Source organism: Dendropsophus ebraccatus, unplaced genomic scaffold (genome assembly GCF_027789765.1).
Source record: "Dendropsophus ebraccatus isolate aDenEbr1 unplaced genomic scaffold, aDenEbr1.pat pat_scaffold_1818_ctg1, whole genome shotgun sequence".
In the NCBI taxonomy this organism is placed as follows: domain Eukaryota; kingdom Metazoa; phylum Chordata; class Amphibia; order Anura; family Hylidae; genus Dendropsophus; species Dendropsophus ebraccatus.
Window position 1 is genome coordinate 1 of NW_027209250.1, and position 23,863 is coordinate 23,863.

General features: G+C 47.2%; 49 non-coding genes across 49 annotated transcripts; all 49 read left to right on the forward strand.

The window, feature by feature from the left end:
- The first annotated feature begins 343 nt into the window (after positions 1-343).
- On the forward strand, positions 344-415 carry TRNAA-CGC (transfer RNA alanine (anticodon CGC)). The gene has a single exon. It is a non-coding gene; the product is annotated as a tRNA-Ala (tRNA).
- Positions 416-973: 558 nt separating this feature from the next.
- TRNAA-UGC (transfer RNA alanine (anticodon UGC)) lies at positions 974-1,047 on the forward strand. Its single transcript has one exon. It is a non-coding gene; the product is annotated as a tRNA-Ala (tRNA).
- A 129-nt stretch (positions 1,048-1,176) lies between these two features.
- TRNAA-CGC (transfer RNA alanine (anticodon CGC)) lies at positions 1,177-1,248 on the forward strand. Its single transcript has one exon. It is a non-coding gene; the product is annotated as a tRNA-Ala (tRNA).
- Positions 1,249-2,002: 754 nt separating this feature from the next.
- On the forward strand, positions 2,003-2,074 carry TRNAA-CGC (transfer RNA alanine (anticodon CGC)). The gene has a single exon. It is a non-coding gene; the product is annotated as a tRNA-Ala (tRNA).
- Positions 2,075-2,628: 554 nt separating this feature from the next.
- Positions 2,629-2,700, forward strand: TRNAA-UGC (transfer RNA alanine (anticodon UGC)). Its single transcript has one exon. It is a non-coding gene; the product is annotated as a tRNA-Ala (tRNA).
- A 131-nt stretch (positions 2,701-2,831) lies between these two features.
- TRNAA-CGC (transfer RNA alanine (anticodon CGC)) lies at positions 2,832-2,904 on the forward strand. Its single transcript has one exon. It is a non-coding gene; the product is annotated as a tRNA-Ala (tRNA).
- A 557-nt stretch (positions 2,905-3,461) lies between these two features.
- Positions 3,462-3,533, forward strand: TRNAA-UGC (transfer RNA alanine (anticodon UGC)). The gene has a single exon. It is a non-coding gene; the product is annotated as a tRNA-Ala (tRNA).
- Positions 3,534-3,664: 131 nt separating this feature from the next.
- TRNAA-CGC (transfer RNA alanine (anticodon CGC)) lies at positions 3,665-3,737 on the forward strand. The gene has a single exon. It is a non-coding gene; the product is annotated as a tRNA-Ala (tRNA).
- Positions 3,738-4,293: 556 nt separating this feature from the next.
- TRNAA-UGC (transfer RNA alanine (anticodon UGC)) lies at positions 4,294-4,365 on the forward strand. Its single transcript has one exon. It is a non-coding gene; the product is annotated as a tRNA-Ala (tRNA).
- Positions 4,366-4,496: 131 nt separating this feature from the next.
- On the forward strand, positions 4,497-4,568 carry TRNAA-CGC (transfer RNA alanine (anticodon CGC)). Its single transcript has one exon. It is a non-coding gene; the product is annotated as a tRNA-Ala (tRNA).
- Positions 4,569-5,126: 558 nt separating this feature from the next.
- On the forward strand, positions 5,127-5,197 carry TRNAA-UGC (transfer RNA alanine (anticodon UGC)). Its single transcript has one exon. It is a non-coding gene; the product is annotated as a tRNA-Ala (tRNA).
- Positions 5,198-5,327: 130 nt separating this feature from the next.
- TRNAA-CGC (transfer RNA alanine (anticodon CGC)) lies at positions 5,328-5,399 on the forward strand. The gene has a single exon. It is a non-coding gene; the product is annotated as a tRNA-Ala (tRNA).
- Positions 5,400-6,160: 761 nt separating this feature from the next.
- TRNAA-CGC (transfer RNA alanine (anticodon CGC)) lies at positions 6,161-6,233 on the forward strand. Its single transcript has one exon. It is a non-coding gene; the product is annotated as a tRNA-Ala (tRNA).
- A 561-nt stretch (positions 6,234-6,794) lies between these two features.
- Positions 6,795-6,866, forward strand: TRNAA-UGC (transfer RNA alanine (anticodon UGC)). Its single transcript has one exon. It is a non-coding gene; the product is annotated as a tRNA-Ala (tRNA).
- A 131-nt stretch (positions 6,867-6,997) lies between these two features.
- On the forward strand, positions 6,998-7,069 carry TRNAA-CGC (transfer RNA alanine (anticodon CGC)). The gene has a single exon. It is a non-coding gene; the product is annotated as a tRNA-Ala (tRNA).
- Positions 7,070-7,624: 555 nt separating this feature from the next.
- On the forward strand, positions 7,625-7,695 carry TRNAA-UGC (transfer RNA alanine (anticodon UGC)). Its single transcript has one exon. It is a non-coding gene; the product is annotated as a tRNA-Ala (tRNA).
- Positions 7,696-8,454: 759 nt separating this feature from the next.
- Positions 8,455-8,526, forward strand: TRNAA-UGC (transfer RNA alanine (anticodon UGC)). Its single transcript has one exon. It is a non-coding gene; the product is annotated as a tRNA-Ala (tRNA).
- Positions 8,527-9,103: 577 nt separating this feature from the next.
- TRNAA-UGC (transfer RNA alanine (anticodon UGC)) lies at positions 9,104-9,176 on the forward strand. The gene has a single exon. It is a non-coding gene; the product is annotated as a tRNA-Ala (tRNA).
- Positions 9,177-9,306: 130 nt separating this feature from the next.
- Positions 9,307-9,378, forward strand: TRNAA-CGC (transfer RNA alanine (anticodon CGC)). Its single transcript has one exon. It is a non-coding gene; the product is annotated as a tRNA-Ala (tRNA).
- Positions 9,379-9,936: 558 nt separating this feature from the next.
- On the forward strand, positions 9,937-10,007 carry TRNAA-UGC (transfer RNA alanine (anticodon UGC)). Its single transcript has one exon. It is a non-coding gene; the product is annotated as a tRNA-Ala (tRNA).
- A 130-nt stretch (positions 10,008-10,137) lies between these two features.
- TRNAA-CGC (transfer RNA alanine (anticodon CGC)) lies at positions 10,138-10,209 on the forward strand. Its single transcript has one exon. It is a non-coding gene; the product is annotated as a tRNA-Ala (tRNA).
- A 559-nt stretch (positions 10,210-10,768) lies between these two features.
- TRNAA-UGC (transfer RNA alanine (anticodon UGC)) lies at positions 10,769-10,840 on the forward strand. The gene has a single exon. It is a non-coding gene; the product is annotated as a tRNA-Ala (tRNA).
- A 129-nt stretch (positions 10,841-10,969) lies between these two features.
- On the forward strand, positions 10,970-11,041 carry TRNAA-CGC (transfer RNA alanine (anticodon CGC)). The gene has a single exon. It is a non-coding gene; the product is annotated as a tRNA-Ala (tRNA).
- A 758-nt stretch (positions 11,042-11,799) lies between these two features.
- Positions 11,800-11,871, forward strand: TRNAA-CGC (transfer RNA alanine (anticodon CGC)). The gene has a single exon. It is a non-coding gene; the product is annotated as a tRNA-Ala (tRNA).
- A 556-nt stretch (positions 11,872-12,427) lies between these two features.
- Positions 12,428-12,499, forward strand: TRNAA-UGC (transfer RNA alanine (anticodon UGC)). Its single transcript has one exon. It is a non-coding gene; the product is annotated as a tRNA-Ala (tRNA).
- Positions 12,500-12,629: 130 nt separating this feature from the next.
- TRNAA-CGC (transfer RNA alanine (anticodon CGC)) lies at positions 12,630-12,701 on the forward strand. The gene has a single exon. It is a non-coding gene; the product is annotated as a tRNA-Ala (tRNA).
- A 557-nt stretch (positions 12,702-13,258) lies between these two features.
- TRNAA-UGC (transfer RNA alanine (anticodon UGC)) lies at positions 13,259-13,330 on the forward strand. Its single transcript has one exon. It is a non-coding gene; the product is annotated as a tRNA-Ala (tRNA).
- A 132-nt stretch (positions 13,331-13,462) lies between these two features.
- Positions 13,463-13,534, forward strand: TRNAA-CGC (transfer RNA alanine (anticodon CGC)). Its single transcript has one exon. It is a non-coding gene; the product is annotated as a tRNA-Ala (tRNA).
- A 553-nt stretch (positions 13,535-14,087) lies between these two features.
- On the forward strand, positions 14,088-14,159 carry TRNAA-UGC (transfer RNA alanine (anticodon UGC)). Its single transcript has one exon. It is a non-coding gene; the product is annotated as a tRNA-Ala (tRNA).
- A 130-nt stretch (positions 14,160-14,289) lies between these two features.
- Positions 14,290-14,361, forward strand: TRNAA-CGC (transfer RNA alanine (anticodon CGC)). The gene has a single exon. It is a non-coding gene; the product is annotated as a tRNA-Ala (tRNA).
- A 559-nt stretch (positions 14,362-14,920) lies between these two features.
- TRNAA-CGC (transfer RNA alanine (anticodon CGC)) lies at positions 14,921-14,992 on the forward strand. The gene has a single exon. It is a non-coding gene; the product is annotated as a tRNA-Ala (tRNA).
- A 131-nt stretch (positions 14,993-15,123) lies between these two features.
- On the forward strand, positions 15,124-15,195 carry TRNAA-CGC (transfer RNA alanine (anticodon CGC)). The gene has a single exon. It is a non-coding gene; the product is annotated as a tRNA-Ala (tRNA).
- A 557-nt stretch (positions 15,196-15,752) lies between these two features.
- Positions 15,753-15,824, forward strand: TRNAA-UGC (transfer RNA alanine (anticodon UGC)). The gene has a single exon. It is a non-coding gene; the product is annotated as a tRNA-Ala (tRNA).
- A 130-nt stretch (positions 15,825-15,954) lies between these two features.
- Positions 15,955-16,026, forward strand: TRNAA-CGC (transfer RNA alanine (anticodon CGC)). Its single transcript has one exon. It is a non-coding gene; the product is annotated as a tRNA-Ala (tRNA).
- Positions 16,027-16,583: 557 nt separating this feature from the next.
- Positions 16,584-16,655, forward strand: TRNAA-UGC (transfer RNA alanine (anticodon UGC)). The gene has a single exon. It is a non-coding gene; the product is annotated as a tRNA-Ala (tRNA).
- Positions 16,656-16,785: 130 nt separating this feature from the next.
- TRNAA-CGC (transfer RNA alanine (anticodon CGC)) lies at positions 16,786-16,857 on the forward strand. Its single transcript has one exon. It is a non-coding gene; the product is annotated as a tRNA-Ala (tRNA).
- Positions 16,858-17,620: 763 nt separating this feature from the next.
- On the forward strand, positions 17,621-17,692 carry TRNAA-CGC (transfer RNA alanine (anticodon CGC)). The gene has a single exon. It is a non-coding gene; the product is annotated as a tRNA-Ala (tRNA).
- An 892-nt stretch (positions 17,693-18,584) lies between these two features.
- On the forward strand, positions 18,585-18,656 carry TRNAA-UGC (transfer RNA alanine (anticodon UGC)). Its single transcript has one exon. It is a non-coding gene; the product is annotated as a tRNA-Ala (tRNA).
- Positions 18,657-18,786: 130 nt separating this feature from the next.
- TRNAA-CGC (transfer RNA alanine (anticodon CGC)) lies at positions 18,787-18,858 on the forward strand. Its single transcript has one exon. It is a non-coding gene; the product is annotated as a tRNA-Ala (tRNA).
- A 559-nt stretch (positions 18,859-19,417) lies between these two features.
- On the forward strand, positions 19,418-19,489 carry TRNAA-UGC (transfer RNA alanine (anticodon UGC)). Its single transcript has one exon. It is a non-coding gene; the product is annotated as a tRNA-Ala (tRNA).
- Positions 19,490-19,619: 130 nt separating this feature from the next.
- Positions 19,620-19,691, forward strand: TRNAA-CGC (transfer RNA alanine (anticodon CGC)). The gene has a single exon. It is a non-coding gene; the product is annotated as a tRNA-Ala (tRNA).
- A 557-nt stretch (positions 19,692-20,248) lies between these two features.
- TRNAA-UGC (transfer RNA alanine (anticodon UGC)) lies at positions 20,249-20,319 on the forward strand. The gene has a single exon. It is a non-coding gene; the product is annotated as a tRNA-Ala (tRNA).
- A 129-nt stretch (positions 20,320-20,448) lies between these two features.
- Positions 20,449-20,522, forward strand: TRNAA-CGC (transfer RNA alanine (anticodon CGC)). The gene has a single exon. It is a non-coding gene; the product is annotated as a tRNA-Ala (tRNA).
- A 557-nt stretch (positions 20,523-21,079) lies between these two features.
- TRNAA-UGC (transfer RNA alanine (anticodon UGC)) lies at positions 21,080-21,151 on the forward strand. Its single transcript has one exon. It is a non-coding gene; the product is annotated as a tRNA-Ala (tRNA).
- A 132-nt stretch (positions 21,152-21,283) lies between these two features.
- Positions 21,284-21,355, forward strand: TRNAA-CGC (transfer RNA alanine (anticodon CGC)). Its single transcript has one exon. It is a non-coding gene; the product is annotated as a tRNA-Ala (tRNA).
- Positions 21,356-21,911: 556 nt separating this feature from the next.
- On the forward strand, positions 21,912-21,983 carry TRNAA-UGC (transfer RNA alanine (anticodon UGC)). Its single transcript has one exon. It is a non-coding gene; the product is annotated as a tRNA-Ala (tRNA).
- A 131-nt stretch (positions 21,984-22,114) lies between these two features.
- On the forward strand, positions 22,115-22,186 carry TRNAA-CGC (transfer RNA alanine (anticodon CGC)). The gene has a single exon. It is a non-coding gene; the product is annotated as a tRNA-Ala (tRNA).
- Positions 22,187-22,741: 555 nt separating this feature from the next.
- TRNAA-UGC (transfer RNA alanine (anticodon UGC)) lies at positions 22,742-22,813 on the forward strand. Its single transcript has one exon. It is a non-coding gene; the product is annotated as a tRNA-Ala (tRNA).
- Positions 22,814-22,943: 130 nt separating this feature from the next.
- TRNAA-CGC (transfer RNA alanine (anticodon CGC)) lies at positions 22,944-23,015 on the forward strand. Its single transcript has one exon. It is a non-coding gene; the product is annotated as a tRNA-Ala (tRNA).
- The last annotated feature ends 848 nt before the right edge of the window (positions 23,016-23,863 follow it).

Consider the following 23,863-nt stretch of genomic DNA (forward strand, 5'->3'; position numbering starts at 1 on the left):
AAATGGGTGGACCAGTATTTTTAAACAGAAGAACGACGTGACATTTTTTTGGAAAGGCTGTTTTGCCAACAGGTAGATGCGAATTAGCCTTTAAACTGCTATCGGCCGATCGGAAACCTTCTTTGGAGAAGCTTGCGAAGGGGATGTAGCTCAGTGGTAGAGCGCGACGCTTTTGCATGTGTGAGGCCCCGGGTTCAATCCCCGGCATCTCCACTTTGTCTTTTATGCACATGGAATTACTGCAAAGCTGTGTCTCTCAATCTCTTCCCGCGTAGCTCTTTCCGCGATAGTTAAATAAAGTCTGTCCGTTCCAGCAGGGAATTGGGAGAAAGCACACCACGTAGGGGATGTAGCTCAGTGGTAGAGCGCACGCTTCGCATGTGTGAGGTCCTGGGTTCAATCCCCAGCATCTCCATGTTTTTTGTTCATACGGATCCTACCAACTGGACGAAACTCAAGTCACGTGGCACACTTTGAAGCTGGCTTACGTGACCTCTCCTTGCACAGACCCTTATGCCAGTTTGCTGATTAGTACAATATACACCCAAAAAGTCCAAACGTAAGGAGCATTTAAGAAGCGTCACTACCTTAAGTAGCTTTCTTTGCCATTACCCGGGGTAGAGAAGGCTTTGGTGCCAAGTAATGCGCCAAACTTCACAGCTACAGTTAGCCACACCATATTTGCTGACTTGCTTTATTTTACCCGGGAAACCATATCTTTACACCAGGGGCCGATTTTGGACACTGGGTTGTCATTAAACTGAGTTGCAGTGCAGCACTTGAAACGTGTGACAGGACGGAAAAGGCTAAGTAGACTACCTTTTTAGGCAGAAATGGGTGGACCAGTATTTTTAAACAGAAGGAAAAGAAGTGACATTTTTTTGGAAAGGCTGTTTGGCAACAAGGTAGATGCCGAATTAGCCTGTAAACTGCTATCGGCCGATCGGAACCTTCTTTGAAGAAGCTTGCGAAGGGGGATGTAGCTCAGTGGTAGAGCGCACACGCTTTGCATGTGTGAGGCCCCGGGTTCAATCCCCGGCATCTCCACTTTGTCTTTTATGCACATGGAATTACTGCAAAGCTGTGTCTCTCAATCTCTTCCCGCGTAGCTCTTTCCGCGATAGTTAAATAAGTCTGTCCGTTCCAGCAGGGAATTGGGAGAAGGCACACCACGTAGGGGATGTAGCTCAGTGGTAGAGCGCACGCTTCGCATGTGTGAGGTCCTGGGTTCAATCCCCAGCATCTCCATGGTTTTTGTTCATACGGATCCTACCAACTGGACGAAACTCAAGTCACGTGGCACACTTTGAAGCTGGCTTACGTGACCTCCTTGCACAGACCCTTATGCCAGTTTGCTGATTAGTACAATATACACCCAAAAAGTCCAAACGTAAGGGAGCATTTAAGAAGCGTCACTACCTTAAGTAGCTTTCTTTGCCATTACCCGGGGTAGAGAAGGCTTTGGTGCCAAGTAATGCGCCAAACTTCACAGCTACAGTTAAGCCACACCATATTTGCTGACTTGCTTTATTTTACCCGGGAACCATATCTTTACACCAGGGGCCGATTTTGGACACTGGGTTGTCATTAAACTGAGTTGCAGTGCAGCACTTGAAACGTGTGACAGGACGGAAAAGGCTAAGTAGACTACCTTTTTAGGCAGAAATGGGTGGACCAGTATTTTTAAACAGAAGAAAAGAAGTGACATTTTTTTGGAAAGGCTGTTTGGCAACAAGGTAGATGCCGAATTAGCCTGTAAACTGCTATCGGCCGATCGGAACCTAATTTGAAGAAGCTTGCGAGGGGGATGTAGCTCAGTGGTAGAGCGCACGCTTTGCATGTGTGAGGCCCCGGTTCAATCCCCGCATCTCCACTTTGTCTTTTATGCACATGGAATTACTGCAAAGCTGTGTCTCTCAATCTCTTCCCGCGTAGCTCTTTCCGCGATAGTTAAATAAAGTCTGTCCGTTCCAGCAGGAATTGGGAGAAAGCACACCACGTAGGGGATGTAGCTCAGTGGTAGAGCGCACGCTTCGCATGTGTGAGGTCCTGGGTTCAATCCCCAGCATCTCCATGGTTTTTGTTCATACGGATCCTACCAACTGGACGAAACTCAAGTCACGTGGCACACTTTGAAGCTGGCTTACGTGACCTCCTTGCACAGACCCTTATGCCAGTTTGCTGATTAGTACAATATACACCCAAAAAGTCCAAACGTAAGGGAGCATTTAAGAAGCGTCACTACCTTAAGTAGCTTTCTTTGCCATTACCCGGGTAGAGAAGGCTTTGGTGCCAGTAATGCGCCAAACTTCACAGCTACAGTTAAGCCACACCATATTTGCTGACTTGCTTTATTTTACCCGGGAAACCATATCTTTACACCAGGGGCCGATTTTGGACACTGGGTTGTCATTAAACTGAGTTGCAGTGCAGCACTTGAAACGTGTGACAGGACGGAAAAGGCTAAGTAGACTACCTTTTTAGGCAGAAATGGGTGGACCAGTATTTTAAACAGAAGGAAAAGAAGTGACATTTTTTTGGAAAGGCTGGTTTGGCAACAAGGAGATGCCGAATTAGCCTGTAAACTGCTATCGCCGATCGGAACCTAATTTGAAGAAGCTTGCGAAGGGGGATGTAGCTCAGTGGTAGAGCGCACGCTTTGCATGTGTGAGGCCCCGGGTTCAATCCCCGGCATCTCCACTTTGTCTTTTATGCACATGGAATTACTGCAAAGCTGTGTCTCTCAATCTCTTCCGCGTAGCTGCTTTCCGCGATAGTTAAATAAAGTCTGTCCGTTCCAGCAGGGAATTGGGGAGAAAGCACACCACGTAGGGGATGTAGCTCAGTGGTAGAGCGCACGCTTCGCATGTGTGAGGTCCTGGGTTCAATCCCCAGCAGTCTCCATGGTTTTTTGTTCATACGGATCCTACCAACTGGACGAAACTCAAGTCACGTGGCACACTTTGAAGCTGGCTTACGTGACCTCCTTGCACAGACCCTTATGCCAGTTTGCTGATTAGTACAATATACACCCAAAAAGTCCAAACGTAAGGGAGCATTTAAGAAAGCGTCACTACCTTAAGTAGCTTTCTTTGCCATTACCCGGGGTAGAGAAGCTTTGGTGCCAAGTAATGCGCCAAACTTCACAGCTACAGTTAAGCCACACCATATTTGCTGACTTGCTTTATTTTACCCGGGAAACCATATCTTTACACCAGGGGCCGATTTTGGACACTGGGTTGTCATTAAACTGAGTTGCAGTGCAGCACTTGAAACGTGTGACAGACGGAAAAGGCTAAGTAGACTACCTTTTTAGGCAGAAATGGGTGGACCAGTATTTTTAAACAGAAGGAAAAGAAGTGACATTTTTTTGGAAAGGCTGTTTGCAACAAGGTAGATGCCGAATTAGCCTGTAAACTGCTATCGGCCGATCGGAACCTAATTTGAAGAAGCTTGCGAAGGGGGATGTAGCTCAGTGGTAGAGCGCACGCTTTGCATGTGTGAGGCCCCGGGTTCAATCCCCGGCATCTCCACTTTGTCTTTTATGCACATGGAATTACTGCAAAGCTGTGTCTCTCAATCTCTTCCCGCGTAGCTCTTTCCGCGATAGTTAAATAAAGTCTGTCCGTGTCCAGCAGGGAATTGGAGAGAAAGCACACACGTAGGGGATGTAGCTCAGTGGTAGAGCGCACGCTTCGCATGTGTGAGGTCCTGGGTTCAATCCCCAAGCATCTCCATGGTTTTTGTTCATACGGATCCTACCAACTGGACGAAACTCAAGTCACGTGGCACACTTTGAAGCTGGCTTACGTGACCTCCTTGCACAGACCCTTATGCCAGTTTGCTGATTAGTACAATATACACCCAAAAAGTCCAAACGTAAGGGAGCATTTAAGAAGCGTCACTACCTTAAGTAGCTTTCTTTGCCATTACCCGGGGTAGAGAAGGCTTTGGTGCCAAGTAATGCGCCAAACTTCACAGCTACAGTTAAGCCACACCATATTTGCTGACTTGCTTTATTTTACCCGGGAAACCATATCTTTACACCAGGGGCCGATTTTGGACACTGGGTTGTCATTAAACTGAGTTGCAGTGCAGCACTTGAAACGTGTGACAGGACGGAAAAGGCTAAGTAGACTACCTTTTAGGCAGAAATGGGTGGACCAGTATTTTTAAACAGAAGGAAAAGAAGTGACATTTTTTGGAAAGGCTGTTTGGCAACAAGGTAGATGCCGAATTAGCCTGTAAACTGCTATCGGCCGATCGGAACCTAATTTGAAGAAGCTTGCGAAGGGGGATGTAGCTCAGTGGTAGAGCGCACGCTTTGCATGTGTGAGGCCCCGGGTTCAATCCCCGGCATCTCCACTTTGTCTTTTATGCACATGGAATTACTGCAAAGCTGTGTCTCTCAATCTCTTCCCGCGTAGCTCTTTCCGCGATAGTTTAAATAAAGTCTGTCCGTTCCAGCAGGGAATTGGGAGAAAGCACACCACGTAGGGGATGTAGCTCAGTGGTAGAGCGCACGCTTCGCATGTGTGAGGTCCTGGGTTCAATCCCCAGCATCTCCATGGTTTTTGTTCATACGGATCCTACCAACTGGACGAAACTCAAGTCACGTGGCACACTTTGAAGCTGGCTTACGTGACCTCCTTGCACAGACCCTTATGCCAGTTTGCTGATTAGTACAATATACACCCAAAAAGTCCAAACGTAAGGGAGCATTTAAGAAGCGTCACTACCTTAAGTAGCTTTCTTTGCCATTACCCGGGGTAGAGAAGGCTTTGGTGCCAAGTAATGCGCCAAACTTCACAGCTACAGTTAAGCCACACCATATTTGCTGACTTGCTTTATTTTACCCGGGAAACCATATCTTTACACCAGGGGCCGATTTTGGACACTGGGTTGTCATTAAACTGAGTTGCAGTGCAGCACTTGAAACGTGTGACAGGACGGAAAAGGCTAAGTAGACTACCTTTTTAGGCAGAAATGGGTGGACCAGTATTTTTAAACAGAAGGAAAAGAAGTGACATTTTTTTGGAAAGGCTGTTTGGCAACAAGGTAGATGCCGAATTAGCCTGTAAACTGCTATCGGCCGATCGGAACCTTCTTTGGAGAAGCTTGCGAAGGGGGATGTAGCTCAGTGGTAGAGCGCACGCTTTGCATGTGTGAGCCCCGGGTTCAATCCCCGGCATCTCCACTTTGTCTTTTATGCACATGGAATTACTGCAAAGCTGTGTCTCTCAATCTCTTCCCGCGTAGCTCTTTCCGCGATAGTTAAATAAAGTCTGTCCGTTCCAGCAGGGAATTGGGAGAAAGCACACCACGTAGGGGATGTAGCTCAGTGGTAGAGCGCACGCTTCGCATGTGTGAGGTCCTGGGTTCAATCCCCAGCATCTCCATGGTTTTTTGTTCATACGGATCCTACCAACTGGACGAAACTCAAGTCACGTGGCACACTTTGAAGCTGGCTTACGTGACCTCCTTGCACAGACCCTTATGCCAGTTTGCTGATTAGTACAATATACACCCAAAAAGTCCAAACGTAAGGGAGCATTTAAGAAGCGTCACTACCTTAAGTAGCTTTCTTTGCCATTACCGGGGTAGAGAAGGCTTTGGTGCCAAGTAATGCGCCAAACTTCACAGCTACAGTAAGCCACACCATATTTGCTGACTTGCTTTATTTTACCCGGGAAACCATATCTTTACACAAGGGGCCGATTTTGGACACTGGGTTGTCATTAAACTGAGTTGCAGTGCAGCACTTGAAACGTGTGACAGGACGGAAAAGGCTAAGTAGACTACCTTTTTAGGCAGAAATGGGTGGACCAGTATTTTTAAACAGAAGGAAAAGAAGTGACATTTTTTTGGAAAGGCTGTTTGGCAACAAGGTAGATGCCGAATTAGCCTGTAAACTGCTATCGGCCGATCGGAACCTAATTTGAAGAAGCTTGCGAAGGGGGATGTAGCTCAGTGGTATAGCGCACGCTTTGCATGTGTGAGGCCCCGGGTTCAATCCCCGGCATCTTCCACACTTTGTCTTTTATGCACATGGAATTACTGCAAAGCTGTGTCTCTCAATCTCTTCCCGCGTAGCTCTTTCCGCGATAGTTAATAAAGTCTGTCCGTTCCAGCAGGGAATTGGGAGAAAGCACACCACGTAGGGGATGTAGCTCAGTGGTAGAGCGCACGCTTCGCATGTGTGAGGTCCTGGGTTCAATCCCCAAGCATCTCCATGGTTTTTGTTCATACGGATCCTACCAACTGGACGAAACTCAAGTCACGTGGCACACTTTGAAGCTGGCTTACGTGACCTCCTTGCACAGACCCTTATGCCAGTTTGCTGATTAGTACAATATACACCCAAAAAGTCCAAACGTAAGGGAGCATTTAAGAAGCGTCACTACCTTAAGTAGCTTTCTTTGCCATTACCCGGGGTAGAGAAGGCTTTGGTGCCAAGTAATGCGCCAAACTTCACAGCTACAGTTAAGCCACACCATATTTGCTGACTTGCTTTATTTTACCCGGGAAACCATATCTTTACACCAGGGGCCGATTTTGGACACTGGGTTGTCATTAAACTGAGTTGCAGTGCAGCACTTGAAACGTGTGACAGGACGGAAAAGGCTAAGTAGACTACCTTTTTAGGCAGAAATGGGTGGACCAGTATTTTTAAACAGAAGGAAAAGAAGTGACATTTTTTTGGGAAAAGGCTGTTTGGCAACAAGGTAGATGCCTACATTTCGCTGTAAACTGCTATCGGCGATCGGAACCCTTCTTTGGAGAAGCTTGCGAAGGGGGATGTAGCTCAGTGGTAGAGCGCACGCTTTGCATGTGTGAGGCCCCGGGTTCAATCCCCGGCATCTCCACTTTGTCTTTTATGCACATGGAATTACTGCAAAGCTGTGTCTCTCAATCTCTTCCCGCGTAGCTCTTTCCGCGATAGTTTAAATAAAGTCTGTCCGTTCCAGCAGGGAATTGGGAGAAAGCACACCACGTAGGGGATGTAGCTCAGTGGTAGAGCGCACGCTTCGCATGTGTGAGGTCCTGGGTTCAATCCCCAGCATCTCCATGGTTTTTGTTCATACGGATCTACCAACTGGACGAAACTCAAGTCACGTGGCACACTTTGAAGCTGGCTTACGTGACCTCCTTGCACAGACCCTTATGCCAGTTTGCTGATTAGTACAATATACACCCAAAAAGTCCAAACGTAAGGGAGCATTTAAGAAGCGTCACTACCTTAAGTAGCTTTCTTTGCCATTACCCGGGGTAGAGAAGGCTTTGGTGCCAAGTAATGCGCCAAACTTCACAGCTACAGTTAAGCCACACCATATTTGCTGACTTGCTTTATTTTACCCGGGAAACCATATCTTTACACCAGGGGCCGATTTTGGACACTGGGTTGTCATTAAACTGAGTTGCAGTGCAGCACTTGAAACGTGTGACAGGACGGAAAAGGCTAAGTAGACTACCTTTTTAGGCAGAAATGGGTGGACCAGTATTTTTAAACAGAAGGAAAAGAAGTGACATTTTTTGGAAAGGCTGTTTGGCAACAGGTAGAGGCCGAATTAGCCTGTAAACTGCTATCGGCCGATCGGAACCTAATTTGAAGAAGCTTGCGAAGGGGGATGTAGCTCAGTGGTAGAGCGCACGCTTTGCATGTGTGAGGCCCGGGTTCAATCCCCGGCATCTCCACTTTGTCTTTTATTGCACATGGAATTACTGCAAAGCTGTGTCTCTCAATCTCTTCCCGCGTAGCTCTTTCCGCGATAGTTAAATAAAGTCTGTCCGTTCCAGCAGGGAATTGGGAGAAAGCACACCACGTAGGGGGATGTAGCTCAGTGGTAGAGCGCACGCTTCGCATGTGTGAGGTCCTGGGTTCAATCCCAGCATCTCCATGGTTTTTGTTCATACGGATCCTACCAACTGGACGAAACTCAAGTCACGTGGCACACTTTGAAGCTGGCTTACGTGACCTCCTTGCACAGACCCTTATGCCAGTTTGCTGATTAGTACAATATACACCCAAAAAGTCCAAACGTAAGGGAGCATTTAAGAAGCGTCACTACCTTAAGTAGCTTTCTTTGCCATTACCCGGGGTAGAGAAGGCTTTGGTGCCAAGTAATGCGCCAAACTTCACAGCTACAGTTAAGCCACACCATATTTGCTGACTTGCTTTATTTTACCCGGGAAACCATATCTTTACACCAGGGGCCGATTTTGGACACTGGGTTGTCATTAAACTGAGTTGCAGTGCAGCACTTGAAACGTGTGACAGGACGGAAAAGGCTAAGTAGACTACCTTTTTAGGCAGAAATGGGTGGACCAGTATTTTAAACAGAAGGAAAAGAAGTGACATTTTTTGGAAAGGCTGTTTGGCAACAAGGTAGATGCCGAATTAGCCTGTAAACTGCTATCAGCCGATCGGAACCTTCTTTGGAGAAGCTTGCGAAGGGGGATGTAGCTCAGTGGTAGAGCGCATGCTTTGCATGTGTGAGGCCCCGGGTTCAATCCCCGGCATCTCCACTTTGTCTTTTATGCACATGGAATTTCATACGGATCCTACCAACTGGACGAAACTCAAGTCACGTGGCACACTTTGAAGCTGGCTTACGTGACCTCCTTGCACAGACCCTTATGCCAGTTTGCTGATTAGTACAATATACACCCAAAAAGTCCAAACGTAAGGGAGCATTTAAGAAGCGTCACTACCTTAAGTAGCTTTCTTTGCCATTACCCGGGGTAGAGAAAGGCTTTGGTGCCAAGAATGCGACCAAACTTCACAGCTACAGTTAAGCCACACCATATTTGCTGACTTGCTTTATTTTACCCGGGAAACCATATCTTTACACCAGGGGCCGATTTTGGACACTGGGTTGTCATTAAACTGAGTTTGCAGTGCAGCACTTGAAACGTGGTGGACAGGAACGGAAAAGGCTAAGTAGACTACCTTTTTAGGCAGAAATGGGTGGACCAGTATTTTTAAACAGAAGGAAAAGAAGTGACATTTTTTGGAAAGGCTGTTTGGCAACAAGGTAGATGCCGAATTAGCCTGTAAACTGCTATCGGCCGATCGGAACCTAATTTGAAGAAGCTTGCGAAGGGGGATGTAGCTCAGTGGTAGAGCGCACCGCTTTGCATGTGTGAGGCCCCGGGTTCAATCCCCGGCATCTCCACTTTGTCTTTTATGCATATGGAATTACTGCAAAGCTGTGTCTCTCAATCTCTTCCCGCGTAGCTCTTTCCGCGATAGTTAAATAAAGTCTGTCCGTTCCAGCAGGGAATTGGGAGAAAGCACACCACGTAGGGGATGTAGCTCAGTGGTAGAGCGCACGCTTCGCATGTGTGAGGTCCTGGGTTCAATCCCCAGCATCTCCATGGTTTTTGTTCATACGGATCCTACCAACTGGACGAAACTCAAGTCACGTGGCACACTTTGAAGCTGGCTTACGTGACCTCCTTGCACAGACCCTTATGCCAGTTTGCTGATTAGTACAATATACACCCAAAAAGTCCAAACGTAAGGGAGCATTTAAGAAGCGTCACTACCTTAAGTAGCTTTCTTTGCCATTACCCGGGGATAGAGAAGGCTTTGGTGCCAAGTAATGCGCCAAACTTCACAGCTACAGTTAAGCCACACCATATTTGCTGACTTGCTTTATTTTACCCGGGAAACCATATCTTTACACCAGGGGCCGATTTTGGACACTGGGTTGTCATTAAACTGAGTTGCAGTGCAGCACTTGAAACGTGTGACAGGACGGAAAAGGCTAAGTAGACTACCTTTTTAGGCAGAAATGGGTGGACCAGTATTTTTAAACAGAAGGAAAAGAAGTGACATTTTTTGGAAAGGCTGTTTGGCAACAAGGTAGATGCCGAATTAGCCTGTAAACTGCTATCGGCCGATCGGAACCTAATTTGAAGAAGCTTGCGAAGGGGGATGTAGCTCAGTGGTAGAGCGCACGCTTTGCATGTGTGAGGCCCGGGTTCAATCCCCGGCATCTCCACTTTGTCTTTTATGCACATGGAATTACTGCAAAGCTGTGTCTCTCAATCTCTTCCCGCGTAGCTCTTTCCGCGATAGTTAAATAAAGTCTGTCCGTTCCAGCAGGGAATTGGGAGAAAGCACACCACGTAGGGGATGTAGCTCAGTGGTAGAGCGCACGCTTCGCATGTGTGAGGTCCTGGGTTCAATCCCCAGCATCTCCATGGTTTTTGTTCATACGGATCCTACCAACTGGACGAAACTCAAGTCACGTGGCACACTTTGAAGCTGGCTTACGTGACCTCCTTGCACAGGACCCTTATGCCAGTTTGCTGATTAGTACAATATACACCCAAAAAGTCCAAACGTAAGGGAGCATTTAAGAAGCGTCACTACCTTAAGTAGCTTTCTTTGCCATTACCCGGGGTAGAGAAGGCTTTGGTGCCAAGTAATGCGCCAAACTTCACAGCTACAGTTAAGCCACACCATATTTGCTGACTTGCTTTATTTTACCCGGGAAACCATATCTTTACACCAGGGGCCGATTTTGGACACTGGGTTGTCATTAAACTGAGTTGCAGTGCAGCACTTGAAACGTGTGACAGGACGGAAAAGGCTAAGTAGACTACCTTTTTAGGCAGAAATGGGTGGACCAGTATTTTTAAACAGAAGGAAAAGAAGTGACATTTTTTTGGAAAGGCTGTTTGGCAACAAGGTAGATGCCGAATTAGCCTGTAAACTGCTATCAGCCGATCGGAACCTAATTTGAAGAAGCTTGCGAAGGGGGATGTAGCTCAGTGGTAGAGCGCACGCTTTGCATGTGTGAGGCCCCGGGTTCAATCCCCGGCATCTCCACTTTGTCTTTATGCACATGGAATTACTGCAAAGCTGTGTCTCTCAATCTCTTCCCGCGTAGCTCTTTCCGCGATAGTTAAATAAAGTCTGTCCGTTCCAGCAGGGAATTGGGAGAAAGCACACCACGTAGGGGATGTAGCTCAGTGGTAGAGCGCACGCTTCGCATGTGTGAGGTCCTGGGTTCAATCCCCAGCATCTCCATGGTTTTTGTTCATACGGATCCTACCAACTGGACGAAACTCAAGTCACGTGGCACACTTTGAAGCTGGCTTACGTGACCTCCTTGCACAGACCCTTATGCCAGTTTGCTGATTAGTACATATACACCCAAAAAGTCCAAACGTAAGGGAGCATTTAAGAAGCGTCACTACATTAAGTAGCTTTCTTTGCCATTACCCGGGGTAGAGAAGGCTTTGGTGCCAAGTAATGCGCCAAACTTCACAGCTACAGTTAAGCCACACCATATTTGCTGACTTGCTTTATTTTACCCGGGAAAACCATATCTTTACACCAGGGGCCGATTTGGGACACTGGGTTGTCATTAAACTGAGTTGCAGTGCAGCACTTGAAACGTGTGACAGGACGGAAAAGGCTAAGTAGACTACCTTTTTAGGCAGAAATGGGTGGACCAGTATTTTTAAACAGAAGGAAAAGAAGTGACATTTTTTGGAAAGGCTGTTTGGCAACAAGGTAGATGCCGAATTAGCCTGTAAACTGCTATCGGCCGATCGGAACCTAATTTGGAGAAGCTTGCGAAGGGGGATGTAGCTCAGTGGTAGAGCGCACGCTTTGCATGTGTGAGGCCCCGGGTTCAATCCCGGCATCTCCACTTTGTCTTTTATGCACATGGAATTACTGCAAAGCTGTGTCTCTCAATCTCTTCCCGCGTAGCTCTTTCCGCGATAGTTAAATAAAGTCTGTCCGTTCCAGCAGGGAATTGGGAGAAAGCACACCACGTAGGGGATGTAGCTCAGTGGTAGAGCGCACGCTTCGCATGTGTGAGGTCCTGGGTTCAATCCCCAGCATCTCCATGGTTTTTGTTCATACGGATCCTACCAACTGGACGAAACTCAAGTCACGTGGCACACTTTGAAGCTGGCTTACGTGACCTCCTTGCACAGACCCTTATGCCAGTTTGCTGATTAGTACAATATACACCCAAAAAGTCCAAACGTAAGGGAGCATTTAAGAAGCGTCACTACCTTAAGTAGCTTTCTTTGCCATTACCCGGGGTAGAGAAGGCTTTGGTGCCAAGTAATGCGCCAACTTCACAGCTACAGTTAAGCCACACCATATTTGCTGACTTGCTTTATTTTACCCGGGAAACCATATCTTTACACCAGGGGCCGATTTTGGACACTGGGTTGTCATTAAACTGAGTTGCAGTGCAGCACTTGAAACGTGTGACAGGACGGAAAAGGCTAAGTAGACTACCTTTTTAGGCAGAAATGGTGGACCAGTATTTTTAAACAGAAGGAAAAGAAGTGACATTTTTTTGGAAAGGCTGTTTGGCAACAAGGTAGATGCCGAATTAGCCTGTAAACTGCTATCGGCCGATCGGAACCTAATTTGAAGAAGCTTGCGAAGGGGGATGTAGCTCAGTGGTAGAGCGCACGCTTTGCATGTGTGAGGCCCCGGGTTCAATCCCCGGCATCTCCACTTTGTCTTTTATGCACATGGAATTACTGCAAAGCTGTGTCTCTCAATCTCTTCCCGCGTAGCTCTTTCCGCGATAGTTAAATAAAGTCTGTCCGTTCCAGCAGGGAATTGGGAGAAAGCACACCACGTAGGGGATGTAGCTCAGTGGTAGAGCGCACGCTTCGCATGTGTGAGGTCCTGGGTTCAATCCCCAGCATCTCCATGGTTTTTGTTCATACGGATCCTACCAACTGGACGAAACTCAAGTCACGTGGCACACTTTGAAGCTGGCTTACGTGACCTCCTTGCACAGACCCTTATGCCAGTTTGCTGATTAGTACAATATACACCCAAAAAGTCCAAACGTAAGGGAGCATTTAAGAAGCGTCACTACCTTAAGTAGCTTTCTTTGCCATTACCCGGGGTAGAGAAGGCTTTGGTGCCAAGTAATGCGCCAACTTCACAGCTACAGTTAAGCCACACCATATTTGCTGACTTGCTTTATTTTACCCGGGAAACCATATCTTTACACCAGGGGCCGATTTTGGACACTGGGTTGTCATTAAACTGAGTTGCAGTGCAGCACTTGAAACGTGTGACAGGACGGAAAAAGGCTAAGTAGACTACCTTTTTAGGCAGAAATGGGTGGACCAGTATTTTTAAACAGAAGGAAAAGAAGTGACATTTTTTTGGAAAGGCTGTTTGGCACAAGGTAGATGCCGAATTAGCCTGTAAACTGCTATCGGCCGATCGGAACCTTCTTTGAGAAGCTTTGCGAAGGGGGATGTAGCTCAGTGGTAGAGCGCACGCTTTGCATGTGTGAGGCCCCGGGTTCAATCCCCGGCATCTCCACTTTGTTCTTTTTATGCACATGGAATTACTGCAAAGCTGTGTCTCTCAATCTCTTCCCGCGTAGCTCTTTCCGCGATAGTTAAATAAAGTCTGTCCGTTCCAGCAGGGAATTGGGAGAAAGCACACCACGTAGGGGATGTAGCTCAGTGGTAGAGCGCACGCTTCGCATGTGTGAGGTCCTGGGTTCAATCCCCAGCATCTCCATGGTTTTTGTTCATACGGATCCTACCAACTGGACGAAACTCAAGTCACGTGGCACACTTTGAAGCTGGCTTACGTGACCTCCTTGCACAGACCCTTATGCCAGTTTGCTGATTAGTACAATATACACCCAAAAAGTCCAAACGTAAGGGAGCATTTAAGAGCGTCACTACCTAAGTAGCTTTCTTTGCCATTACCCGGGTAGAGAAGGCTTTGGTGCCAAGTAATGCGCCAAACTTCACAGCTACAGTTAAGCCACACCATATTTGCTGACTTGCTTTATTTTACCCGGGAAACCATATCTTTACACCAGGGGCCGATTTTGGACACTGGTTGTCATTAAACTGAGTTGCAGTGCAGCACTTGAAACGTGTGACAGGACGGAAAAGGCTAAGTAGACTACCTTTTTAGGCAGAAATGGGTGGACCAGTATTTTTAAACAGAAGGAAAAGAAGTGACATTTTTTTGGAAAGGCTGTTTGGCAACAAGGTAGATGCCGAATTAGCCTGTAAACTGCTATCGGCCGATCGGAACCTAATTGAAGAAGCTTGCGAAGGGGGATGTAGCTCAGTGGTAGAGCGCACGCTTTGCATGTGTGAGGCCCCGGGTTCAATCCCCGGCATCTCCACTTTGTCTTTTATGCACATGGAATTACTGCAAAGCTGTGTCTCTCAATCTCTTCCCGCGTAGCTCTTTCCGCGATAGTTAAATAAAGTCTGTCCGTTCCAGCAGGGAATTGGGAGAAAGCACACCACGTAGGGGATGTAGCTCAGTGGTAGAGCGCACGCTTCGCATGTGTGAGGTCCTGGGTTCAATCCCCAGCATCTCCATGGTTTTTGTTCATACGGATCCTACCAACTGGACGAAACTCAAGTCACGTGGCACACTTTGAAGCTGGCTTACGTGACCTCCTTGCACAGACCCTTATGCCAGTTTGCTGATTAGTACAATATACACCCAAAAAGTCCAAACGTAAGGGAGCATTTAAGAAGCGTCACTACACTTAAGTAGCTTTCTTTGCCATTACCCGGGGTAGAGAAGGCTTTGGTGCCAAGTAATGCGCCAAACTTCACAGCTACAGTTAAGCCACACCATATTTGCTGACTTGCTTTATTTTACCCGGGAAACCATATCTTTACACCAGGGGCCGATTTTGGACACTGGGTTGTCATTAAACTGAGTTGCAGTGCAGCACTTGAAACGTGTGACAGGACGGAAAAGGCTAAGTAGACTACCTTTTTAGGCAGAAATGGGTGGACCAGTATTTTTAAACAGAAGGAAAAGAAGTGACATTTTTTTGGAAAGGCTGTTTGGCAACAAGGTAGATGCCGAATTAGCCTGTAAACTGCTATCGGCCGATCGGAACCTAATTTGAAGAAGCTTGCGAAGGGGGATGTAGCTCAGTGGTAGAGCGCACGCTTCGCATGTGTGAGGTCCTGGGTTCAATCCCCAGCATCTCCACTTTGTCTTTTATGCACATGGAATTACTGCAAAGCTGTGTCTCTCAATCTCTTCCCGCGTAGCTCTTTCCGCGATAGTTAAATAAAGTCTGTCCGTTCCAGCAGGGAATTGGGAGAAAGCACACCACGTAGGGGGATGTAGCTCAGTGGTAGAGCGCACGCTTCGCATGTGTGAGGTCCTGGGTTCAATCCCCAGCATCTCCATGGTTTTTGTTCATACGGATCCTACCAACTGGACGAAACTCAAGTCACGTGGCACACTTTGAAGCTGGCTTACGTGACCTCCTTGCACAGACCCTTATGCCAGTTTGCTGATTAGTACAATATACACCCAAAAAGTCCAAACGTAAGGGAGCATTTAAGAAGCGTCACTACCTTAAGTAGCTTTCTTTGCCATTACCCGGGGTAGAGAAGGCTTTGGTGCCAAGTAATGCGCCAAACTTCACAGCTACAGTTAAGCCACACCATATTTGCTGACTTGCTTTATTTTACCCGGGAAACCATATCTTTACACCAGGGGCCGATTTTGGACACTGGGTTGTCATTAAACTGAGTTGCAGTGCAGCACTTGAAACGTGTGACAGGACGGAAAAGGCTAAGTAGACTACCTTTTTAGGCAGAAATGGGTGGACCAGTATTTTTAAACAGAAGGAAAAGAAGTGACATTTTTTGGAAAGGCTGTTTGGCAACAAGGTAGATGCCGAATTAGCCTGTAAACTGCTATCGGCCGATCGGAACCTAATTTGAAGAAGCTTGCGAAGGGGGATGTAGCTCAGTGGTAGAGCGCACGCTTTGCATGTGTGAGGCCCCGGGTTCAATCCCCGGCATCTCCACTTTGTCTTTTATGCACATGGAATTACTGCAAAGCTGTGTCTCTCAATCTCTTCCCGCGTAGCTCTTTCCGCGATAGTTAAATAAAGTCTGTCCGTTCCAGCAGGGAATTGGGAGAAAGCACACCACGTAGGGGATGTAGCTCAGTGGTAGAGCGCACGCTTCGCATGTGTGAGGTCCTGGGTTCAATCCCCAGCATCTCCATGGTTTTTGTTCATACGGATCCTACCAACTGGACGAAACTCAAGTCACGTGGCACACTTTGAAGCTGGCTTACGTGACCTCCTTGCACAGACCCTTATGCCGTTTGCTGATTAGTACAATATACACCCAAAAAGTCCAAACGTAAGGGAGCATTTAAGAAGCGTCACTACCTTAAGTAGCTTTCTTTGCCATTACCCGGGGTAGAGAAGGCTTTGGTGCCAAGTAATGCGCCAAACTTCACAGCTACAGTTAAGCCACACCATATTTGCTGACTTGCTTTATTTTACCCGGGAAACCATATCTTTACACCAGGGGCCGATTTTGGACACTGGGTTTCATTAAACTGAGTTGCAGTGCAGCACTTGAAACGTGTGACAGGACGGAAAAGGCTAAGTAGACTACCTTTTTAGGCAGAAATGGGTGGACCAGTATTTTTAAACAGAAGGAAAAGAAGTGACATTTTTTTGGAAAGGCTGTTTGGCAACAAGGTAGATGCCGAATTAGCCTGTAAACTGCTATCGGCCGATCGGAACCTAATTTGAGAGAAGCTTGCGAAGGGGGATGTAGCTCAGTGGTAGAGCGCACGCTTTGCATGTGTGAGGCCCCGGGTTCAATCCCCGGCATCTCCACTTTGTCTTTTATGCATATGGAATTACTGCAAAGCTGTGTCTCTCAATCTCTTCCCGCGTAGCTCTTTCCGCGATAGTTAAATAAAGTCTGTCCGTTCCAGCAGGGAATTGGGAGAAAGCACACCACGTAGGGGATGTAGCTCAGTGGTAGAGCGCACGCTTCGCATGTGTGAGGTCCTGGGTTCAATCCCCAGCATCTCCATGGTTTTTTGTTCATACGGATCCTACCAACTGGACGAAACTCAAGTCACGTGGCACACTTTGAAGCTGGCTTACGTGACCTCCTTGCACAGACCCTTATGCCAGTTTGCTGATTAGTACAATTATACACCCAAAAAGTCCAAACGTAAGGGAGCATTTAAGAAGCGTCACTACCTTAAGTAGCTTCTTTGCCATTACCCGGGGTAGAGAAGGCTTTGGTGCCAAGTAATGCGCCAACTTCACAGCTACAGTTAAGCCACACCATATTTGCTGACTTGCTTTATTTTACCCGGGAAACCATATCTTTACACCAGGGGCCGATTTTGGACACTGGGTTGTCATTAAACTGAGTTGCAGTGCAGCACTTGAAACGTGTGACAGGACGGAAAAGGCTAAGTAGACTACCTTTTTAGGCAGAAATGGGTGGACCAGTATTTTTAAACAGAAGGAAAAGAAGTGACATTTTTTTGGAAAGGCTGTTTGGCAACAAGGTAGATGCCGAATTAGCCTGTAAACTGCTATCGGTCCGATCGGAACCTACTTTGGAGAAGCTTTGCGAAGGGGGATGTAGCTCAGTGGTAGAGCGCACGCTTGCATGTGTGAGGCCCCGGGTTCAATCCCCGGCATCTCCACTTTGTCTTTTATGCACATGGAATTACTGCAAAGCTGTGTCTCTCAATCTCTTCCCGCGTAGCTCTTTCCGCGATAGTTAAATAAAGTCTGTCCCGTTCCAGCAGGGAAATTGGGAGAAAGCACACCACGTAGGGGATGTAGCTCAGTGGTAGAGCGCACGCTTCGCATGTGTGAGGTCCTGGGTTCAATCCCCAGCATCTCCATGGTTTTTGTTCATACGGATCCTACCAACTGGACGAAACTCAAGTCACGTGGCACCACTTTGAAGCTGGCTTACGTGACCTCCTTGCACAGACCCTTATGCCAGTTTGCTGATTAGTACAATATACACCCATAAAAAGTCCAAACGTAAGGGAGCATTTAAGAAGCGTCACTACCTTAAGTAGCTTTCTTTGCCATTACCCGGGGTAGAGAAGGCTTTTGGTGCCAAGTAATGCGCCAAACTTCACAGCTACAGTTAAGCCACACCATATTTGCTGACTTTGCTTTATTTTACCCGGGAAACCATATCTTTACACCAGGGGCCGATTTTGGACACTGGGTTGTCATTAAACTGAGTTGCAGTGCAGCACTTGAAACGTGTGACAGGACGGAAAAGGCTAAGTAGACTACCTTTTTAGGCAGAAATGGGTGGACCAGTATTTTAAACAGAAGGAAAAGAAGTGACATTTTTTTGGAAAGGCTGTTTGGCAACAAGGTAGATGCCGAATTAGCCTGTAATTTGCCATTACCACGGGGTAGAGAAGGCTTTGGTGCCAAGTAATGCGCCAAACCTTCACAGCTACGTTAAGCCACGCCCCATTTCTGACTTTTGCTTTATTTAAACCCGGGAAACCATATCTTTACACCAGGGGCCGATTTTTGGACACTGGTTTGTCATTAAACTGGTTTGCAGTTCAGTGCACTTGAACGTGTGACAGGACGGAAAAGGCTAAGTAGACTACCTTTTTAGGCAGAATGGGTGGACCAGTATTTTTAAACAGAAGGAAAAGAAGTGACATTTTTTTGGAAAGGCTGTTTGGCAACAAGGTAGATGCCGAATAGCCTGTAAACTGCTATCGGCCGATCGGAACCTAATTTGAAGAAGCTTGCGAAGGGGATGTAGCTCAGTGGTAGAGCGCACGCTTTGCATGTGTGAGGCCCCGGGTTCAATCCCCGGCATCTCCACTTTGTCTTTTATGCACATGGAATTACTGCAAAGCTGTGTCTCTCAATCTCTTCCCGCGTAGCTCTTTCCGCGATAGTTAAATAAAGTCTGTCCGTTCCAGCAGGGAATTGGGAGAAAGCACACCACGTAGGGGATGTAGCTCAGTGGTAGAGCGCACGCTTCGCATGTGTGAGGTCCTGGGTTCAATCCCCAGCATCTCCATGGTTTTTTGTTCATACGGATCCTACCAACTGGACGAAACTCAAGTCACGTGGCACACTTTGAAGCTGGCTTACGTGACCTCCTTGCACAGACCCTTATGCCAGTTTGCTGATTAGTACAATATACACCCAAAAAGTCCAAACGTAAGGGAGCATTTAAGAAGCGTCACTACCTTAAGTAGCTTTCTTTGCCATTACCCGGGGTAGAGAAGGCTTTGGTGCCAAGTAATGCGCCAAACTTCACAGCTACAGTTAAGCCACACCATATTTGCTGACTTGCTTTATTTTACCCGGGAAACCATATCTTTACACCAGGGGCCGATTTTGGACACTGGGTTGTCATTAAACTGAGTTGCAGTGCAGCACTTGAAACGTGTGACAGGACGGAAAAGGCTAAGTAGACTACCTTTTTAGGCAGAAATGGGTGGACCAGTATTTTTAAACAGAAGGAAAAGAAGTGACATTTTTTTGGAAAGGCTGTTTGGCAACAAGGTAGATGCCGAATTAGCCTGTAAACTGCTATCGGCCGATCGGAACCTAATTTGAAGAAGCTTGCGAAGGGGGATGTAGCTCAGTGGTAGAGCGCACGCTTTGCATGTGTGAGGCCCCGGGTTCAATCCCCGGCATCTCCACTTTGTCTTTTATGCACATGGAATTACTGCAAAGCTGTGTCTCTCAATCTCTTCCCGCGTAGCTCTTTCCGCGATAGTTAAATAAAGTCTGTCCGTTCCAGCAGGGAATTGGGAGAAAGCACACCACGTAGGGGATGTAGCTCAGTGGTAGAGCGCACGCTTCGCATGTGTGAGGTCCTGGGTTCAATCCCCAGCATCTCCATGGTTTTTGTTCATACGGATCCTACCAACTGGACGAAACTCAAGTCACGTGGCACACTTTGAAGCTGGCTTACGTGACCTCCTTGCACAGACCCTTATGCCAGTTTGCTGATTAGTACAATATACACCCAAAAAGTCCAAACGTAAGGAGCATTTAAGAAGCGTCACTACCTTAAGTAGCTTTCTTTGCCATTACCCGGGGTAGAGAAGGCTTTGGTGCCAAGTAATGCGCCAAACTTCACAGCTACAGTTAAGCCACACCATATTTGCTGACTTGCTTTATTTTACCCGGGAAACCATATCTTTACACCAGGGGCCGATTTTGGACACTGGGTTGTCATTAAACTGAGTTGCAGTGCAGCACTTGAAACGTGTGACAGGACGGAAAAGGCTAAGTAGACTACCTTTTTAGGCAGAAATGGGTGGACCAGTATTTTTAAACAGAAGGAAAAGAAGTGACATTTTTTTGGAAAGGCTGTTTGGCAACAAGGTAGATGCCGAATTAGCCTGTAAACTGCTATCGGCCGATCGGAACCTAATTTGAAGAAGCTTGCGAAGGGGGATGTAGCTCAGTGGTAGAGCGCACGCTTTGCATGTGTGAGGCCCGGGTTCAATCCCCGGCATCTCCACTTTGTCTTTTATGCACATGGAATTACTGCAAAGCTGTGTCTCTCAATCTCTTCCCGCGTAGCTCTTTCCGCGATAGTTAAATAAAGTCTGTCCGTTCCAGCAGGGAATTGGAGAAAGCACACCACGTAGGGGATGTAGCTCAGTGGTAGAGCGCACACGCTTCGCATGTGTGAGGTCCTGGGTTCAATCCCCAGCATCTCCATGGTTTTTGTTCATACGGATCCTACCAACTGGACGAAACTCAAGTCACGTGGCACACTTTGAAGCTGGCTTACGTGACCTCCTTGCACAGACCCTTATGCCAGTTTGCTGATTAGTACAATATACACCCAAAAAGTCCAAACGTAAGGGAGCATTTAAGAAGCGTCACTACCTTAAGTAGCTTTCTTTGCCATTACCCGGGGTAGAGAAGGCTTTGGTGCCAAGTAATGCGCCAAACTTCACAGCTACAGTTAAGCCACACCATATTTGCTGACTTGCTTTATTTTACCCGGGAAACCATATCTTTACACCAGGGGCCGATTTTGGACACTGGGTTGTCATTAAACTGAGTTGCAGTGCAGCACTTGAAACGTGTGACAGGACGGAAAAGGCTAAGTAGACTACCTTTTTAGGCAGAAATGGGTGGACCAGTATTTTTAAACAGAAGGAAAAGAAGTGACATTTTTTTGGAAAGGCTGTTTGGCAACAAGGTAGATGCCGAATTAGCCTGTAAACTGCTATCGGCCGATCGGAACCTAATTTGAAGAAGCTTGCGAAGGGGATGTAGCTCAGTGGTAGAGCGCACGCTTTGCATGTGTGAGGCCCCGGGTTCAATCCCCGGCATCTCCACTTTGTCTTTTATATGCACATGGAATTACTGCAAAGCTGTGTCTCTCAATCTCTTCCCGCGTAGCTCTTTCCGCGATAGTTAAATAAAGTCTGTCCGTTCCAGCAGGGAATTGGGAGAAAGCACACCACGTAGGGGATGTAGCTCAGTGGTAGAGCGCACGCTTCGCATGTGTGAGGTCCTGGGTTCAATCCCCAGCATCTCCATGGTTTTTGTTCATACGGATCCTACAACTGGACGAACTCAAGTCACGTGGCACACTTTGAAGCTGGCTTACGTGACCTCCTTGCACAGACCCTTATGCCAGTTTGCTGATTAGTACAATATACACCCAAAAAGTCCAAACGTAAGGGAGCATTTAAGAAGCGTCACTACCTTAAGTAGCTTTCTTTGCCATTACCCGGGTAGAGAAGGCTTTGGTGCCAAGTAATGCGCCAAACTTCACAGCTACAGTTAAGCCACACCATATTTGCTGACTTGCTTTATTTTACCCGGGAAACCATATCTTTACACCAGGGGCCGATTTTGGACACTGGGTTGTCATTAAACTGAGTTGCAGTGCAGCACTTGAAACGTGTGACAGGACGGAAAAGGCTAAGTAGACTACCTTTTTAGGCAGAAATGGGTGGACCCAGTATTTTTAAACAGAAGGAAAAGAAGTGACATTTTTTTGGAAAGGCTGTTTGGCAACAAGGTAGATGCCGAATTAGCCTGTAAACTGCTATCGGCCGATCGGAACCTAATTTGAAGAAGCTTGCGAAGGGGGATGTAGCTCAGTGGTAGAGCGCACGCTTTGCATGTGTGAGGCCCCGGGTTCAATCCCCGGCATCTCCACTTTGTCTTTTATGCACATGGAATTACTGCAAAGCTGTGTCTCTCAATCTCTTCCCGCGTAGCTCTTTCCGCGATAGTTAAATAAAGTCTGTCCGTTCCAGCAGGGAATTGGAGAGAAAGCACACCACGTAGGGGATGTAGCTCAGTGGTAGAGCGCACGCTTCGCATGTGTGAGGTCCTGGGTTCAATCCCCAGCATCTCCATGGTTTTTGTTCATACGGATCCTACCAACTGGACGAAACTCAAGTCACGTGGCACACTTTGAAGCTGGCTTACGTGACCTCCTTGCACAGACCCTTATGCCAGTTTGCTGATTAGTACAATATACACCCAAAAGTCCAAACGTAAGGGAGCATTTAAGAAGCGTCACTACCTTAAGTAGCTTTCTTTGCCATTACCCGGGTAGAGAAGGCTTTGGTGCCAAGTAATGCGCCAAACTTCACAGCTACAGTTAAGCCACACCATATTTGCTGACTTGCTTTATTTTACCCGGGAAACCATATCTTTACACCAGGGGCCGATTTTGGACACTGGGTTGTCATTAAACTGAGTTGCAGTGCAGCACTTGAAACGTGTGACAGGACGGAAAGGCTAAGTAGACTACCTTTTTAGGCAGAAATGGGTGGACCAGTATTTTTAAACAGAAGGAAAAGAAGTGACATTTTTTTGGAAAGGCTGTTTGGCAACAAGGTAGATGCCGAATTAGCCTGTAAACTGCTATCGGGCCGATCGGAACCTAATTTGAAGAAGCTTGCGAAGGGGATGTAGCTCAGTGGTAGAGCGCACGCTTTGCATGTGTGAGGCCCCGGGTTCAATCCCCGGCATCTCCACTTTGTCTTTTATGCACATGGAATTACTGCAAAGCTGTGTCTCTCAATCTCTTCCCGCGTAGCTCTTTCCGCGATAGTTAAATAAAGTCTGTCCGTTCCAGCAGGGAATTGGGAGAAAGCACACCACGTAGGGGATGTAGCTCAGTGGTAGAGCGCACGCTTCGCATGTGTGAGGTCCTGGGTTCAATCCCCAGCATCTCCATGGTTTTTGTTCATACGGATTCCTACTTGTAACTGGCTCACGTGAACACTTAAAGCCAGGTGTTACGTGATACGTCCTACAGACCCATTTAAGCCAGCTGTGATGTACTACACCCAAAAGTCCAAACGTAAGGGAGCTGTTAAGAAGTGTCACTACCTAAAGTTTCTTTGGATTGGGTGGCCAGAAGCTTATGCCACAGCGCTACAGTTAAGCCACACCATATTTGCTGACTTGCTTTGCTTTATTTACCCGGGAAACCATATCTTTACACCAGGGGCCGATTTTGGACACTGGGTTGTCATTAAACTGAGTTGCAGTGCAGCACTTGAAACGTGTGACAGGACGGAAAAGGCTAAGTAGACTACCTTTTTAGGCAGAAATGGGTGGACCAGTATTTTTAAACAGAAGGAAAAGAAGTGACATTTTTTTGGAAAGGCTGTTTGGCAACAAGGTAGATGCCGAATTAGCCTGTAAACTGCTATCGCGCGATCGGAACCTTCTTTGAGAAGCTTGCGAAGGGGGATGTAGCTCAGTGGTAGAGCGCACGCTTTGCATGTGTGAGGCCCCGGTTCAATCCCCGGCATCTCCACTTTGTCTTTTATGCACATGGAATTACTGCAAAGCTGTGTCTCTCAATCTCTTCCCGCGTAGCTCTTTCCGCGATAGTTAAATAAAGTCTGTCCGTTCCAGCAGGGAATTGGGAGAAAGCACACCACGTAGGGGATGTAGCTCAGTGGTAGAGCGCACGCTTTCGCATGTGTGAGGTCCTGGGTTCAATCCCCAGCATCTCCATGGTTTTTGTTCATACGGATCCTACCAACTGGACGAAACTCAAGTCACGTGGCACA